The sequence below is a fragment of the Apostichopus japonicus genome, chromosome 12 (genome assembly GCF_037975245.1).
Source record: "Apostichopus japonicus isolate 1M-3 chromosome 12, ASM3797524v1, whole genome shotgun sequence".
Lineage (NCBI taxonomy): Eukaryota > Metazoa > Echinodermata > Holothuroidea > Aspidochirotida > Stichopodidae > Apostichopus > Apostichopus japonicus.
This window is the reverse complement of record NC_092572.1, coordinates 30,315,400-30,334,709: the sequence shown is the minus strand read 5'-3', so window position 1 is coordinate 30,334,709 and position 19,310 is coordinate 30,315,400. Positions and strand designations below refer to the sequence as shown.

General features: G+C 38.5%; 2 long non-coding RNA genes across 2 annotated transcripts; both read left to right on the top strand.

Annotated features, from left to right (window-relative positions):
- The first annotated feature begins 535 nt into the window (after positions 1-535).
- LOC139977652 (uncharacterized) lies at positions 536-3,135 on the top strand. The gene is made up of 2 exons (XR_011796624.1): positions 536-839; positions 2,234-3,135. It is a non-coding gene; the product is annotated as an uncharacterized lncRNA (long non-coding RNA).
- Positions 3,136-8,452: 5,317 nt separating this feature from the next.
- On the top strand, positions 8,453-15,382 carry LOC139977651 (uncharacterized). Its single transcript, XR_011796623.1, has 6 exons — positions 8,453-8,642; positions 9,341-12,002; positions 12,155-12,226; positions 12,968-13,042; positions 13,894-13,959; positions 15,035-15,382. It is a non-coding gene; the product is annotated as an uncharacterized lncRNA (long non-coding RNA).
- Positions 15,383-19,310: the final 3,928 nt, after the last annotated feature.

Genomic DNA, 19,310 nt, shown 5'->3' with positions numbered 1-19,310 from the left:
GACAGAACTGGCATATACCAATACTGGCAGGAGGAGACCTTTATATGCAGCCAATTTTGCATCCTTCGAACAGGGGGATAAGTTTCTACGAAGAACTCCCAATATCCTATTTCCTTTGTTACACACATTTTGAATATGCTTTCCCCAGTTGAGATCTGAAGTGATATGAATACCCAGATATTTAACACAATCAACCTTAACCAAGTGAACCCCATTGAGCATGTAATTGAAAATTACAGGTTTCCTCTTTCTAGTAATGGTCATAATGTTACATTTCACCGGCTGGAAACTCATGCCCCAATCTTTAGCCCATTGCCCTAGTATATTTATATCTTCCTGAAGTTGATGACCATCACTGACATCATCGATAACCCGATAACAGACACAGTCATCAGCGAACAGTCGGACACCAGAAGAAACAGCATTACCAATATCATTTATGTAGGCCAGGAAGAGAATGGGTCCCAGAACTGACCCTTGCGGAACACCGGAAGTAACCTTAGAAGGATTAGACCTAGACCCATTGACAATCGTGTAGTTAAGAGAAAACAGTTGTGTGTTGATGTTTATGAAATTGATATATTAGCATATTAATGAGGGGGTGTGGCGTCATATAATTTTGTAACAATAAGCAATAACTTGATAGTTTTTACCCATCTTAAAATCATGAAGCATGCATCAAATGTAAAACTATACATGATGCAAACTATCACATTGTGTTCTTCACCATTGTTTTCTATTCCAGGAATATTAGAAGCTCTGAGGTAGACAGAACAGGATTACAGTTGCTACCATTGCTGCTACAGGAAAATGATGAAGACTTCGTTTCCTACACAAATGTAAGATCAAAGTTTTAAAGAATATTTGTGATCGTGGCATGTTTGGTATCACCTGTTTTCATGTTCTGAGTAAAATAGCATATCTTATGCAGGTGTAGATTCAGGTGGGGTTAACCATCCCAAGCCTCTTTCACCTTCACATGCTGATGAAAATGCTTTTCATTATCCTGTTTATGATTATGAGTCAGTATCCAGGAAATTGCATGTAAATTGGGCTTCTTTACTTTCAAAATTCTGGCAGAAGACTCACAGGACACCGACAACAGGCAAGTCTTCGGTGCTCTTGTGGTCACCCACCACTGTCTACAGAACCTGCCTCTGATGTGTGTCATGCATGTAGTTATAGGGGAAATCAAGTATGATGCATTTATGGATACAGAATTTAATTTACTGACAGGTTAATTGTAGTGCATGTTTAGTCTTATTGCATTTAACAGTTTTCAACATGAAATCTTTGAAGTATCTCAAACCTAGCATTTAGGCTTTAACACCAGTGTCAACTTGGTGCATCTCATGATATGTATAGGGTAGATGTACAGTGTTCTTTGTCAGCAGGGCTGTAAAAATATACCAGATTATACCAAAGTGTATATAACTTGAACACATCTATTGTGTAGTAGTTGTCATTTGAGGTTACAATCGATCTTGTAGTGATATTACCTCAATATAACTCATTTAGGTGATGATCTTTATTTAATTATCTTATTTAGTTATTTAATATCCCAATGTATTGTGATCCTATTGATTGTTGAAGACTTATGCTGATTGGTTGAAAGGAAAGCCCAGCTATGTTAATTTTGATGAAGCTGCCACTTGATGTGCTCTTCCAGTGGTCTGCAGATGGTCTCTGCCACATAAGAGCATACCTACTCAAATTGTCATTAGCAATTATCAAAGCAAAGCAAACTGAATCTTTACAGAAGGGATTTTGTCTCTCATCTTATTCCTTACAGTGAGATGAGTTAGCAAGTAATCTATGAGATTTATGTTTTGCAGCTGTAGCCAATGTGTTGCTCCTGTTGTTATCAAAGATTACAGTATACTTATTGCATCCATTGTAGTCAACTCCTCAAGGACTTAAAGCGTTTGTGTGTAAATAATAACCTTTCTTGTGTATTCTTTATTTATAGTCTTCCAGAATGACAACAGGAACTACATCCCATTTTAAGATTAAAGTTTAGTTGCTTGTATAGATCCTTACTATGGGTATAGAGTACCATAGAAGCACCTATGAGTCATATAGGGATGCGCACATATAGGGTATGGGAAGGACAATTGTCCACGCATGGACCAAGTGTAATGCACTGCAAAGAGAAAGACATGTCTTATCCTATCATTCTAAACCCGTTGCATTATGACATTTTGTATGTATCTATTGTTTTTATTCATTTCAGACTTCAAACGAGTTTCAAAAGATTGCAGAGTCAGTGTCAACCCCAAAAATTCTAATCAGTGAAAGTACATGTGCCGTTGCTGCTGAGTCCCAAGTGGCCAAGGAAGGTGACTCTGTAGACAGCCTCATTCATCTCATCAGTATGTTTCATGTTGTCAATATCGAATACCCGAGATCATGTAACTGTGAATTTACATATGTACAAAAGGAGATTTTTGAAATCACTGACAATAGGAAGGTACCCGTTAAGTTGGTAACCTTTTGTAACAAAAGTCGCTAGCCAAATGATGATTATAACCCCAAGCGGTCAGAACATGCAACAGTAAGCGAATTCAGCTCCAGCACAGCTACTATACCAGAGCAGGAAAGGGAATTAGAATGTAAAAGCGACTATAGAAAAGCTTGGAAGCACAATCTAACTGCATTTCTTTCTTCCAAAAAACTTTTGTTTTAAAGATTTGGAATTTTCTGTATAGGCCTTGTGTAGATTCAGCATTGTTCATTAGGTTGGGAGTGACTGATGAAGAAGTAATGCATTGAAAAATGAAATTTTAAAACACTTTTTTGAGGGGGTAAGAGGGTAGCAAATTTGTATTTTGTTGAAAATCTATTCCTCCAGGGGCAAAGCCCATTAATTGCAAAGTTATCATATACTGAACTGTGAGAAAAGAAAATCTGTGGTCAGTCATCAGGTTGCCCTCAGCTATTTGATAATAATATATGATAGAGATATGTAATACTATGGGCACATTTTAATTTCAAGAGTTGATGAGAAAACAAGAATTTACTGCACTTTGGTTTAATCAACCTTTTAGGAAGGGTGACATGATCAACATCTATTCTTTTAAATCTTGGATCACTAGGTAAATCGTTGCTAGTAGACTGACAGTACACATGGGATACTATGTGGTGTTGAGATTAATTATTTCAAAAATGGTAACATATAATATTTTTATATTTTTAAATTGTAATTAATTGTTTGTTCTTGCTTCATGTGATACTTTGTTGTATACACCTATTTTGTCTATGGGAAGAAGGTGTACTCTTGGTTAAACTAGGAAAATTGTTGCGAGTAGACAGGTGGTATTTAAAAGGTGTTCGGTGGTAATGTCATTCCCACCTTCCACCCTATATGGAGCTTTTTCATTTTGTTTATTAATTAAAATAATGCTTAACACATAATCTTTCTGAAAGTTTTAATTGTAATTGTTTGTTTGTTCTTGCTTCAAATGATAGTGTTTGTATACATGTAGTCTTGGGTAAGTAACAAAAAAAATGTTGGTTAGGCATGACATGCTTATAGTAGGTGTTCGGATGTGAGATTTGATTGTGATAAGGTGAGCTGAGATGAATCAATGTTATATATCGAGAAGCTCTTTTGAATTCTTGATTGTATGGTCACCGCATCCTACACCGGATTTTAAGGGATTTTTCATGCTGTATTTTTATTTTAAATAATGCTAGACATGAATGTTTGTATATTTTTAAATTGAAGTTGATTTATCTCTTCTTATCTTTTTAATTTGTAGTTGATTATTTTTAACTTGTTTGAATTCGTGTTTTTTTTTTCTCTTTATGGGTAAGGGGTGTAATGCTAATAGCGGCCTTCATTCTGACACTGCCAAGGCATGAAACGATGTCATTGGAACGATTTTACTCAGTCATGTATATAAGATGGGTGTTAAAGCTAAATGTGGTCGGAGTTAAATAAGGACACAAGTATTGGAGACCAATTTTATCAGTTTCAAACACACTCTCTAAGTTTCACTTGTAAAAGCAGCCCACCCTTCTCTACATATAGGTGCTTGTTCCATGTGTTTGTTATCTTTAGTGATACATATAAAATACTTAACTGTTCATATTTAAATTTTCATTGATTATCTTTGCATGGTATTATTTATTGGTTTTTAATAAATATTTCTTACTTTAAAATCAAGTTTGTATCATTTTCAGTCTCACAGCTTTTACTAGTCGTTGTTATTATTCTGTAAATCAATCTTAAAAGGCAGAGAATTCCATCATACATAATTTTCCACGCAAATATATGTACTGTTTAAATAGTATTCTGAACAGATAATTGAACGATAATCTCTAATTTCTCAATAAGGAAGACTAAAACTGAATCCGTTGAAGGTAACTCCAAAAGTGGTAATATTTCAGGAAACACTTGCGTTTTTAAGGAGAAAACACCGTTTTCGGTTGCAGCAACTCAATAATGATGAAACACGCAAAACAGGATGAACGTTTAACCAAGATACAGTTAACATCTCATGGATTAATCTGAGGAAACCCGACTTTTGGTTGCAGCAACTTTAAACCATTTTCAAGAAAACGTTTACGATTTTTTTTTACAGTGTAGCTCCGCCACTGCCCTTACTACACTCAAAAACGTCTTTGCGAGTACACTACAAGTAATAGCTACTCTCTTAAAACACCATCGAATATACAAATTACAATGTTTTTACAGACTTTTACGTGCAATCTGAGAAATTGCAGGCTTGAGACCCATATTTTAGGGCTAGGTATTCGCAGCATAAAACACTCGGGAAGTGCCGTTTCCGGCCATCTGGGGGTTTGAAAAAAACCAAAATGTTCTTGTACGCTCCGCGCCAACCGATGGTGGCGCTCCGCTTACATAGTCTCCACACATTAGCCCCCCCCCCCCAATACCTTTTCCGTTCCGCCGCGCCTGCTTATAGTCAGACATAGGCCTATATGGTTCTTTTTGTCCTTCATTGACGTCGAAGTTTGAAATGAATTAATCATGCTAGGAACGTTCGGGCAATTTTTAAATTTCTCTAGCAAGAAAAATAGCTTCCTCCAGTGTTCCTCATGGTTGACTAGAGCTCGTACGCCTATATGGTCACACAGTAGTATAGAGTATGATCCATGCAGACAGGTAGTATTTTTTTTATTTTTTTTAATCCATCCAATTTCAGTTCAACTCTCGAAGGACAATTTTTGGTTGACTAGTATCAAGTTGAGAGTTGTAATTCGAGTCAGTCATGATGAGGTGCAGGGGTAGCCTCCCCCCCCCACCCTCATCCCCGTTGCCGACTTTTTGGCATTCGTTGGGGCCCTTCGGAACAAGAAGCAGGATATTTAATTCTGGGGTACAGTAGTTCAGTGGAAATAACTGTTAATTTATTGTTCATTTCTTATTCCCTTTTTGCCAATCCTTTCTGAAGAGGGTGGAGCCGCCCCCTTATGGCAACGTCTTTTCCTTCCCTTTTCCGTTCAAGTTTCAATATTTATAATTCGGGTCAAAGGGGTGCAAGGACAGGGTTTACGTGCACCGGTTAGGAGGATGGGGTGCAACTAGGGAAAGTGCTCTGTGATCGCCTAAAGGGCCCGTGGGCCGTGGCCAGGAGCCCAAACATAAATAAATATACATATTTATCTATATACTGTATATATGACATAAAATGCTTCGTCTTTCCCTAAAACTAAAATTTATATATGAAATAAAATACAAAGTAAGTTGTGACTGAGTCTATGTATAATTCATACCTAATTTGGCTGAAATACCCTGAAATACCATGGACTTGACCATACGTTTGATACCCAATGTTGGAATCACTTCAGTCATTTTTGCGAGAGAGTATTCTCGAGCTTAGATGTGGGTCTGAGCTCTGGAGGGGGACAGAATTCCACGCCGTTTCGTTTATCTGTACATTATGTCACAGTGTCGAATTTACTGAATCCTAAGAGCAGTGTCAAAAAATGAAAATTAATAACTTATAAACTTCAGTTTTACGTATATATTATACTCCAGATAATAATTATTTGTCGTAATTGGATCTAAATGTAAAGAAAATGACTGCAGTTTACATCATTTTTTGGCTAAGACTACGAGTTGTAGAAAAATGATGACGTCAAACCAAAAAGTTTGGCACGGAGCCATGGCCACAGAAAACGCTTCTGTGCGTATGCATCACGTATAATTCATTGCCGAGTTGACTTTGTTGTGTACGTAATGTCGTATTGCATATACGAACCATCAACAGACAGCAATAGTAATGCATCAACGATACTATACATACTATACCTTTCGATATCCGGTTAAACTACTTGATGTAAACTCTCACTAATATTTCTTATACATTCTTGAAGTATTTCGCTTGAATGTTAGGCGTAGGTTAAGAAAAGAAGTGGCTCTGCGGGACGAAAGCAGTTTTGCTTAAATCACGATATCTTGGCCTATCGGGGTCTGGAATTTAAGGCACAAGTTGTTCTCAATACCGTGCGAGATTCACGAAAGTAGCCTAGCCGTAGCGTTACGTAGTAAGACATAACATTAACCTTACATTGCAATGTGACATAGGCTAAGCTACATGGCAACCAGTTCGTCTCCTAAAATGTTTTGGGCGGAACTGAGACAATTGCTCTGACCAGAATCTCCTTTTAAAAATTTTGTTTGTCACCCCATTTGAAAACATTGGGTTATGAATGAATATAAATGGACCACTGTCACAATTTATGCTAGGCACGTACCCCGGTAACTAATTCTTGGTCATAGGCCTACTCAGCATGTTACTTGTACCTGTTAGTGTTACTGCCTAGGCTATGAACAGGAAGTTCTAACTCTAAAAATTAAAAGTAATAAGCTCAGTGGCAGTTACGCAAAACCTAGCTAAGATTGGTTTGGGGTGCATCGTGTACACCTAGCAAAATAGCCTAACGTTAGGTAACCTACAAATACATATGTGTATAACCTTTTTTTTTTAATTGCATGATTTAAATCTTGATTACGGCAGTGGTAAACCTGATGTAGACTATGCCTAACAATATAGTTTAGTTTAGTAGAAAAAAGGGATCAGGAGGGACACTCAAGTCCCCATCAAGGACCCTATAGGAGAGAGAAAAATACTGAAGACACAAACCCTCAGACCCGATTACAATGCAAAAAGTGCTTATCCAAAGCATTCTTAAACCCATTGAAATTACTTGCAAGTACAACTTTCGCAGGCAAACGGTTCCACTCATTCACAACCCTATTAGAAAAAAAGTTATGCCGAATATTAATCCTACTTTGTGACTTTTAGAGTTTAAGACAATGACCTCTGGTACAACTACTATTAGCAAACATGAAAAAGTCGGTAAAGGATAAATTGTCAAAACCATACACTATCTTGAAAACCTGAATCAATTCCCCACGTAACCTCCTAAGCTCCAGTGTGGTGAGATTCAACAATTGTAACCCCCTATAATAAGGAACACTCTTTAAGGAACTAATCATTCTAGTAGCTCTCCTCTGGACCTTTTCAAGTACTTCCTTATCCTTAACAAAATATGGGTTCCAAGCCTGCACAGCATATTTCTAAAAATTAGTGAAAATAAGGTAGCCACCCACCTACTACATTTTCCAAATTCTGTCATGTATACATTGGTTAATTGAGATTTTGCCATCACCCCATGTTAGAGGCCCACCAGAATATAGCCCAGACTAGGCCTTAAACAGCCACTGGTCCAATTTTGTATGTAGTATGTAATGTTGGTTCAATTTTACCTACTATGTGTACTGTATCACACAGTACTCTGCACCTGTACAATGCAGAATAAACCCCACGCTATGCCTTAAACAGCCACTGGTCCAATTATTATTTTGGTATGTAATTAATATTGGTTCTTTATTACCTACTGTGTTTACTGTATCAAACAGTACTCTGCATCTATACACTGTGTACAGACACAATGCAATTTGCACATTGTATACATTTGGATGGGTTTTATGGGAGGGCATCTTTCGTACGCAGTTGCCATAATTGACGTAAATCATCATAGTAGCGCCGTAGTGGAACTCATATGATCATACGAACGAGTGGGAGGACGTAGTCTTCTGGTTTTTTCACTCATTCGCGTTTGTATTTTTGTGACACGAGTCAGTGTGTATCAGCCATAGGCCTATAAAGTTCACTATTAGTTTCTTTAGCTGTGAAAGAATGTCGACTCGCGGCTTCGGTTACAATATTTCAAATACTTTACTCAGGACAAGCCTGGCGCATCTGTTAAAGTTTGAAATACACTGTTTTTTACAGTAAAATAGCATTGAGTTACTGTACTTCTATAGGCTAAACTTCTGATATTCGACAGAGCATAAAGCATGCAGAGCTTTCCTAATCTGTGAATCAACTATACGTAACCAGGGCACCCGAACAGTTCGGACAATAGTAAAACCAGGGAGCTGCTACTCTAACAGTAGCAGCTCCCTGGTCAGAACATAAAAGATTTATTGCTAATTATTCCTTATGTATATATTGCAACAGGTTACTACAGGAGCTGTTCAATTGATGTCAGCTGATCAGCTTGATAGGCTGGGAGCTGAAGGGATAGGGAGACAAGCCATCTTAAGAAGCAGATGTTGAGCTTCAGCATTGAATGTTGAAGGAGACAATAGAGAGAGAGAGCTGGTAGGCCTTTGTTTTTTGTTTCAATTTTTACAGTGGACACTAGTGTACTGCAGTAGCTTTCTTTGCTTCAAATGCAAACATATGCTTGCTTTTTAACAGCAAGGTTTGGTTTTTGGAATATATACACTTGTATTGTATGGGGGAACATATGGTCAAGATGGTAACATTTTCTTTGTGTTTATTTGTTTTGACATGTTTACACTATTTGATAAAACAGACTTGCAGTGATCCTACTCATATTGTGGCACAATTGCCTGCACTCGTGAGAATGGATTTGTCCTAGTACTCTTTATTTTTGAAAGTTACTGTATAAGCAAATTTATAGTGCTAATGCAAAATTGTGTACTCAGGAAAGAAGGTATGTACTCGTACTCAGATACCCTTGTTAACATTCTCATGAAATTGAAATCACACTGCGACTACTTCCATCTGATCAAGTAATGTTTGTTAAAAAGGAAATGTATCACCATGACTTTAACTTCCTCTTTAAATTGACTCATCACTTTTTCTGTGAGTAATACAATGGCTATTTATGAGCCTGTGAATCATTCATTTCAGAAATACTGCATGGGAGTCTACTTGCTTCATTGAGTATTAATTCTCAAATGTTACACATATATACTGTACATGTCATCTTCAAATACTACAAATTACCTGTATTGCAACCTCATCATTAACATTTTTTTCTAACATGGTAGCTCAAAGAGAAACCAGTCGCGGTTATTTCGGCCATACAGTGTGCCCGCTCCTAATCAAAGGAGGAAACGATTGTTGTCGCTGACAGTGATGTGTCTAGCTCTGCCATCTACAGTAAGTATCAAATGAGTTAAAATTTCTTTAATTTTGTGATTTTCAGGGAATATTACTGTTTAAAGTGACAAGCAGGACCCTTCCCTCATACTACATTTTGTGTAAATAGGGTCATTCTGTGTCAAATCACAAATGGCTGTTGCTGCATCCTCTCCAAGAACAGTACTACTGTATGTTTACACCTAGCACTAATACACACTGTACAAGTACACACTGTTCATAAATTTACTGTACACACTGTACATGTATGTACCAGTTGACATTCATTTTTAATATATAGTAAAGTCTTTGAATTAAGTGAATTTAACCAGAAGCAGAGAAGTACTTTGTAAGTAGTATTTTTTTTCAATATCTCATTGCAATCTGCGCAGTATTGAATGGAATGACCTTGAAACAATACCCAGGCTCAAAACATGTGGAACATCAAAACAGACAAAAACACTTTTTATTAAAAACTTTGAGGATTTTTCATTTCAAAATAAGGCTAAACACCCTCCTGAAATTTTGTGTACCAACAGGGTGTGGTACTATATCTCTTCCAGAAAAAATAATCAGATTTTTTCCAACATATATTTTTTAGTTATTGGCTGTCAAAGACGACCTCTTTTGTACATCGGCAAAGTTCCAATTGACTACTGTATGCATCAGGCTAATAATATTTACAAAAACAGGGCAAAATAATTGAAATTTATTAGAAATTTCCAAGATTTCATCTGCAGTGAGGATTGAATATATCACAGTGTTCTAGAAATGTATCAATGAACACACACACTGGACAGATATTTCTTGATTCTTGTGATTGTAGTGATGATCATTTGAGTGAGCTGTATAATACATATGAAAGAAACATTCACTGGAATAAAATGTATAGAAAGGTGTGGTATTCAACAATTATGAAAAGTTGCACCTCTCTGTCAGACTGTTCATTATGTCCATACATATTAACACAAACAGTGAATTGAACAGTGCACAGTTAGAATAATAATCATGATCAGACTGGGAATATGTTGTTTTACAACGCTAATTGTAACCATATAAGTTGAAGAAGCATGATGGCTTTATATCAACTACATCTTAAATTGTTCAGTTTAGCACAAATTTGGATTTTTTTTTGGGGGGGGGGGGGTCTGTTTGTCTGCTAGAAATAACATGCAAGTATGATAATTTCTGAAAACATTAAAACAAGTAAAACATAATTTCCCCATTGCAATGCACAGCAACATTATTTGCATGTTAAGTTCTGTTGTAGAGGAGATGGTATTTTCTCATGTTACATCTAATAAGAAATTCTCCAGAGAAAGGGAATTTCCATATCATTACTTCTACCCTATACATGTAGTAGGTTGCAGTGTATCCAAATTCACTAACCCTGCATACAGTCAAACTATCCATTTCTGCAACTGAATTTGTCAATAAATAAAGATGCACTTCTATGTACTGTTCAATGCACATAAGTCTGTAAAGACATAGTTTTTACTGTAGAAGGTGTTGATTGAGGGACATCAAGAGTGCAGATATTAAAAAGACAGGGTATCTCCTGTTACTGTATATCTTCATTGAGTGCTGATCTCGTTATGAAATGATCTAGAAAATGTAGTACAGGACCGATGGAAAATTACTTTTTGATGTTTTGCACATTTTATTACAGGCTGTTTAATGTGTACATTTTTCGTTACTACAGCAAACCTGAAGTTTGTAATGAAACAAGCTCGGATTTATTTGAGACCAATACAGGCTGAATTGGATCTATCAAACATGACGGTGAAAAAATGGACCATATTTGGCTCAGCCATTTACATATTTACTGTTTTACTATTGCTTTTATTGTCACTGGGTTGCTCTGAAGCCACATTTCAAGCATATGATTGCGTTACCATATGAGAGATTGCCATTGATAGCCATGAGTTTCAGGGCTTGGTCATCTCATTTTTTTTTCTTACATTATTTGATTTTTTAGAACTCAGCTGACACATGAAAATTAATATATTTTACCTACTGAATTCCCTCTTTCTTTACCTTCTTGGCTTAAGTTAGCTTTTTTCATGGTGACTTGTTTTGGTAGTTCCATTCAAGAGACACTGTTTTTGGAAAATCAAATGTAGGTATATGAATCCACTTTCTCTACAGCAATATGTGGTATTGGCCTATAGTTAGTGTCGGCATGCTTCTTTTTTCTTTTTCATAGTTTGTGATACATAGTTAAAACAATTTGAACAGTTCTGTATTATTCTGTGTACAATTTTCTTCCCCCACCTTTTTCTTTAGCTTTATACTTTTGACAACACTATATTGCTAAACTTAAGATAAACAAGTATGAACCCAGTAGTTGCTTATTTAAGAAGGACTACAGTTGCTGATATGTTTTACTACAACTACATGCTAGTTATATGTTAAGGTAATTTTTTTCTTTCATTTTTATTATACTAAGGTTGATGAAGTCACTGAGGAAGATGAACTGATGATTGAATGCGATCAATGCCAGATGTTTTTTGCCCAAACAAAACTGAAGAAACATGTAACTCAGTGTGGGAGACAGACATAATAAGCAAGGTTTGTTATAGGTGATACAAGTTCTGAATGACTTTTTACCCAAGTTTTGATGTACTGCATCTCGCATATATCTGGTTTTAATACAAATACTGTGGAAGTATCATAAAAAACATAGTATATCATAACATCCCTGTTATGTTTACTTTACTCAGAGACGAGCATGATGACACAAGACCTTCCGCTCATGGGGTTATAACAGAGACTCAAAGTTGCTCTGTTGAAAGGTTAGTCAGTTTGTCACAGCTAGCGTTCACAATTAAAGCTTCGCAATGTATAATTAATCAGTGTGGAGATGTAGTGAATGTGTAGTGTACAAAATGATTGGATGCATTAGAGTGTACATTCCCTTTTTAACACTGATTATTCTAGGGTGAAACAGTTAAGACAAATATATATGTGTTCATCGCTGGGTTGTGTTATGGATAAAAGTATACTATATTTGGACTAACATTGTAAAACTTGTAATAATGGTTACCTCATTTGTACAACATATATTTTGTACATCTGTAATAACTTGTAGGAAAAAAATGTAAGAAAAAAATGTAAGAGATGAATAACAAGACCAATAGTAAAATTTCCTATTAGGTAAACAGTGTTCCAATTTAGATTGCATAAAGTTCTTGACTGTCTTGAGTAAAAGAGTTCTGAGAACCTCTTACTCTTATTTTCTTTTGGTAATAAAATATCAGTTCTATTTCAATTATCCAAAATATTTTGCTATGTAAACAACTTAAGGCTTAGTGGAACATGGCATAGGAACATCTTTGACAGCATGTAAGGATGCCTTAATATGAATCAGAAACACTACAGATTGATGGACATTCATGCAGGATTGCTTGGTGTGACTTTCTTGGTTGGTAAAGTTAACTTGGTTATGTATACCTTATCAATCAGATAACGGATGACATAATTTTTTAAGTCACAGATCATAGCATTCTGGTTATTTTCGTTCTATTTCAAATTAGAGATGGGAATGAAAGACAAACAGAACCAGCTGCATCTGAAATACAGACTGGACCCCCGTTTTGTACTCCTGATATGTAAGTAATATGTTCTTTATAATTGTTATGAAAATGTTCTTCTTGCTTATCATAATCATGACCAGCTTTCTTTAAATTAATATCTCTCCAATACTTCAAGGAAATCGTGCATTTCAATTGTGATCTGTTGAATCTTGACCTACTATAAGCTAATAAATACATCTCAGTATGCTTTAAGTCAAATGTTCACCAGTAAGTTAGTAAGTGGGGTGTGGGGGGGGGGTGGGCTTGTGGTAAAATGGTTAAAGCAGTGGACTTGTGATTAAGGATTGATGTTCGATACCTGGCAAGATCATTCGGTTGTGTCCTTGGGCAAGGCACATTATCTCCATTGCTTTTATTCACCAAAGTGCATAAATGGGGACTTGCAAGGTAACTTGTAGATACAGTTGGGTTGCCCATTTGTGGCTGCACCCTATTGGAAGTCCCCTGGAAGTCCCCAAGAGAGATTGATTGAATTGTGCACACTTTGGTGTGTGGGTGTGACAAGTTACCAATGACATGCAGGCTTAACTTGTAAAGTCGTGTGAGAGGGCATCGGCCTTGAGAAAGACTGTAAGCACTCAACTTTAAGCTTTAAGTGCCATAGCTATACTGCTTCACAGCCCACTTTGCCCCTTCTGATGCCCACCCTACCCATTCAAGTTCTGAAACTCTTTCTATGCCAATCTGGGATTTTATTGTGTACTAAATTCTAGAAAGCATTATGTGGTCGGCCAGTCCTTCATGTACACACCCTTTCATATCCATATTTACACAAATTAGTGAATTAAGCAAACATCCAGGGCGAATTTTTTGTCCAGAATTCTGGTTGAACTTATTTTCCTGTTATAACCCTGCTTTCATATCAGAATTGGCAATGATACACCATCAACATCGGGAATACAGAATGAAAGCAAGTTCCATGTTTCTGACAGGTAAGCTAGTCAGTAGTCATGGGAGGGTAAGGGACATGAAAATATTGTGTTGAGAACTAACTATTGCCCAAATTCAACAGTGACCATGCATGCCATGGTGGAAAAATAGGAGTGGTGGTATGAAGTTATTGTCATTTTGTAGTTATGAACAGTACTTAATACATGCCTTGTTGATTATTGCATTAAAAGTTTAAGACTACCGGTACTCCAGTATATAAACCTAAATTCTCATCGAATGGAATAAGGTGCAATGCCTGACATTTACCATAGATATTACATTACAAGTAATAGGAATAGCCTAAGTTTTGCTCAAAACCCTGATATGTGGGATCTGGTGAGATGAGTACAATCAGAGTACTGCATTAGTTCTGGGCAAGAGTATGTGTATATGGTTGAGTCTGCATCAATACAAGTTGTTAAGCTTAACACAAGTACAGAAATTTCTTCTTGTACTTATATTCGATTTGAAGTACAAAACTCCCCTATAGAGAGTACATAGTGATTATTGTTGGGGTTTGTTAAAGTTTTAGCAAATTCTTGTAATATCAGAAATTTTTGTGATACATGCAGCTTCCTGTACATTGGGTTACTTGTAATGTATGATTCCTTATATATTATTCACCTGTAATATTCATACTGATGGTAGGGATACCTTTGCAGTTCTATTAAAAATATTCTTGTCCACTAATATACAAACTGCATGCCATACTCTGATCAGTGAATTTGGCAGAGTACATTGGAATGCATCCCTCATATGAAACTAGAATTCCTATATTAGAATTTTACCTTCCATATGAAATACAATCTCCACATAGGAAACTGGAAATGGGTAAATCTCAGTGAAATGATGTTCCTTGTGTGAGGCTTAGGTCATTTCTTGTATGAAAATAGCCATTTCACATATGATTTGTTCATTTCACAGTTGAATCTTATTGAAAATGATCATTTCATATGTGAAACATGCAGGAAAATTGTGTAAGGGTGTGAAATTTGAAAAACAAATTCTTTATCAGTGTTGTAAGAACATTCAGTATTTGATAGTGCAAATGTTAGCATGTCTTTTTAATTCATGTAGGTGTGTCCAAGACTACATCAACCTAATAGAACCGGCAAGTCCTTCCCCATCAGAGTCGGACACTGGTGATGACATGAACCGGCAAGTCCTTCCCCATCAGAGTCGGACACTGGTGATGACATGAACCGGCAAGTCCTTCCCCATCACAGTCAGACACTGGTGATGACATGAACCGGCAAGTCCTTCCCCATCAGAGTCGGACACTGGTGATGACATGAACCGGCAAGTCCTTCCCCATCAGAGTCGGACACTGGTGATGACATGAACCGGCAAGTCCTTCCCCATCAGAGTCGGACACTGGTGATGACATGAACCGGCAAGTCCTTCCCCATCAGAGTCGGACACTGGTGATGACATGAACCGGCATGTCCTTCCCCATCAGAGTCGGACACTGGTGATGACATGAACCGGCAAGTCCTTCCCCATCAGAGTCGGACACTGGTGATGACATGAACCGGCAAGTCCTTCCCCATCAGAGTCGGACACTGGTGATGACATGAACCGGCAAGTCCTTCCCCATCAGAGTCGGACACTGGTGATGACATGAACCGGCAAGTCCTTCCCCATCAGAGTCGGACACTGGTGATGACATGAACCGGCAAGTCCTTCCCCATCAGAGTCGGACACTGGTGATGACATGAACCGGCAAGTCCTTCCCCATCAGAGTCGGACACTGGTGATGACATGAACCGGCAAGTCCTTCCCCATCAGAGTCGGACACTGGTGATGACATGAACCGGCAAGTCCTTCCCCATCAGAGTCGGACACTGGTGATGACATGAACCGGCAAGTCCTTCCCAATCAGAGTCGGACACTGGTGATGACATGAACCGGCAAGTCCTTCCCCATCAGAGTCGGACACTGGTGATGACATGAACCGGCAAGTCCTTCCCCACCAGAGTCGGACACTGGTGATGACATGAACCGGCAAGTCCTTCCCCATCAGAGTCGGACACTGTTGATGACAAGAAGTTAGTGTTGGAGGAGAGTCTTCGAGATTTGGACAATGATCAGTAAGCATATTTACCTTAACACCATATAAACATACTGAATTTACATTCACTAATCATTCCCATGCAAGCTGCTCTTCCTTTGTCTTCTCTTTCTCAACTAATGCCTGTCAATTGGATTATATGCTGAGAGTTAGATGACCTCTCCTTTATCCATCCATGGTCACACAGTGCCAATTATGAGGGACTTAGCATAGAAATGATTGTATGCGCAAAACATGCGGAAAGGAAAATGTTACATATCTGTCTTCCTATTCCATCTCATGGATGTGGTGTATTTAGCCATCCTCTTTTGGATGGAATGCAGCCTATCAGGGATTTTTCCACAATTGTCAATGAGGAAAAATGAATTGTGATGTCATCATGAGAAGCATGCATCAGCTGGGGGCTTTGAACATAGTGTAACAGGTGGAGTACAAAGAATAGTCTAAGACGCCATCTGTGGTGCTGTGATCTTTATTGTGGAACTTGGCTTTGTTCCCCGAACAAACTCCCCTCTTCAAACTCCTTAAAACTAGATGATCAAGTCGTTCTGAATACACAGCTTGTTACCAGGTGATCATCTTCATTAAAATGTACCCCTTAGAAGAGCAGGATACGGCAAAATAGTTAAAGATAAATGTTTACGATTTGTTTAGCACATGTGTTGTTGTAAGAATACAATGAGATTTTAGCTTTTTTCCGAGGTTGAAGTTCCCCAAATCCCATCAGTACATTCAACTTGGTACTAAATAGAGGGCGGTATTTACAATCTAACATTCTGTGCCTGTCACACACACCCCCTCCTTTAGTATTGTCGTCCCTGACAATAGCTGGAATTACTAAAAGGTTGAATAACAGGTTTGAAACAATTTAAGTAAGGAAAATACGGATACAGAGTTTTCAGAAAAGTACAAAAAGAAAATAAATATATCAATACAACAGCCTCACCACTTTGAGGCGCCCGAAAGGCAAAACATCAGTCAAAAGTATACATGTCACAAAAACAGTTTTGTGTCAAACGAAAAATAAATACTCGGCGGCCCTAGCTAATACAAATCCTTCAAGCTATTCTTTACTTTGTCGGCTAGACAACATACGTGCAATGAGTAACTGGGTCTCACATATTTTGTCAAGCATTGCTCTATCTGCATCTATAGCAAAACCTATCTCCTCTTGAGCCACAGAACAAGGTAAGTTGTGAGGGTTGGGGTGCTGCCCTGCATTTAGTCTCGAACTTCTGCATGGTACGACTTCAATGTCATCATTAACACCAGGTTGTTGTTCACAAGGCTCCGGGCTATTAGCATCCCCCTGCTTATCAAAGTCTGCGTGATTGTCATCACCAGGGTCTTCTATCATCCGGGCTCTCTCTTCGGGCTTCAGACGGTATTCTATGACAATTTCTCCATCACCACTGTCATCATTGTTCACTTCACCGGAATCACTATGTGGTGGCTCGTGGTTGACCGTAGTTGGGGAAGGGACATCGACTACCAGTTTCTTTGTACCTAGCAGATCACGACGGTTTAGAGTTTTAATAGGCCCATCTCCAACTAGAGGTTCTACTACATAGACTGGGCCATCAGGGTCTGGTCGGCTGATCACTTTGTGTGGGATGTCATCCCAGGCATCTTGTATTTTGTGTCTACCCTGGTGACGTTTCCTGGTAAACACTCTGGTACCAAGTTGTAGATCTGTGTCAGACTGGGCCAGATTATCCAGTCTCTGCTTTCTCCTCAACATCTCACTGTTGGTCTTGGCAGTTGCCGCCTCCAATGCCCTGTTCAACCTTGACTGGTGACTTTCTACCCAAGAATCTCCTATCTCTATGCCCAGTAGATGATCAACGGGGAGGGTAGGTTCCCGTCCAAAGAACAGATAATGTGGTGCATACCCCGTGGTGGAGTGAGGGGTTGCATTATAAGCATAGATAAGCTCCGGCAGATGACTTGGCCAGGACCTCTTGTTGTCAGCCGACAGGGTTCGTAATCGGTCATGCAAAGTGCGGTTGCAACGTTCACACTGAGCATTCCCCTCTGGATGGTACGGCGTTGTTCTGGATTTGTGAATACCGTACAGCTGGCACAAATGTCGAATGACACTGCTCTCAAAGTTTCTCCCTTGGTCACTGTGCAGTCTGAGCGGCACTCCAAACTTAACAAACCACTCCTTAACAAGAACCTTTGCTACCGTCTCTGCTCTCTGATCTTTGGTTGGTATCGCCTGAGTGAATTTTGTAAAAATGTCTGTAAGTACTAAGACATTTTCATAGCCACTGGAACTCTTTTCCAACATGGTGAAGTCCATCGCCAATACTTCTAAGGGCTTCTTTGCAGTGAGGGTACCCATCTTCGTTCGCACTCTTTTTCCAGCTTTAGCCAATGAGCACCTCTGGCATTTCTGACAATGGTCTGTAATGTCAGCCACCATTCCTGGCCAGAAACAACGTTTTTGGACGAGTTGAATGGTCTTTTCTGGTGACTGGTGCCCAACCTTGTCATGGAGGGATTCTAGGACTGTCTCTTTCAGGGCCTGAGGTAGGCATAGTTGTAAAGTTTCATGCCCTGCCAGGATTACTCGTCTGTACAACAGACCATTGGCCTCGTGGAGCTTCTTCCAATCTCTTGCTACTCTCCGTACTAATGGTGTCTCTTGTTTCAAAGTGTGATGTTCAGGCTCCGTTCCTTTATTCCAGAAGTGCCACACCCTTTTGAATATGGGGTCACTTTGTTGCAGCCGAATCAGTTCGATCTGGTTGAACGATGGAAAGGTGGATGTTGATGAAGGCCTGGTGTTAGCAGATTTGCAGCCAATTTCTCGTAACCATACCTGGTCGGTATTATCATAGACTTTCTGGACCAGCTCAGGGGGGATCAAGGATGTCTGTCTGGGTGCTTTTTCCAATCGTTTTGCAAGAATCTGTTCAAACCTCACCGTCTGCGGTTCTGTTCCATGCTGAGTCTTACGACTGAGTGAGTCTGCATTCTGATTGCTTTTACCGCTTCTATACTTCACTTTGAATCTGAAAGGTGACAGTTCAGCCATCCATCGTGTCTCTGTTGCTCCCAGTTTAGTAGATGTTTGGAGATAACTTAGTGGATTGTTATCTGTCCACACCACAAACTCGGCTCCAATAAGCAGATCTCTAAACTTCTCAGTGATTGCCCACTTTAAGGCAAGCAGTTCCAACTTCATGCTGCTGTAGTTTTCCATATTCTTTTCATGAGGCTTGAGCCCTCTACTTGCATAGGCTAGAACTACTACTTTGTCACCTTGTTTCTGTG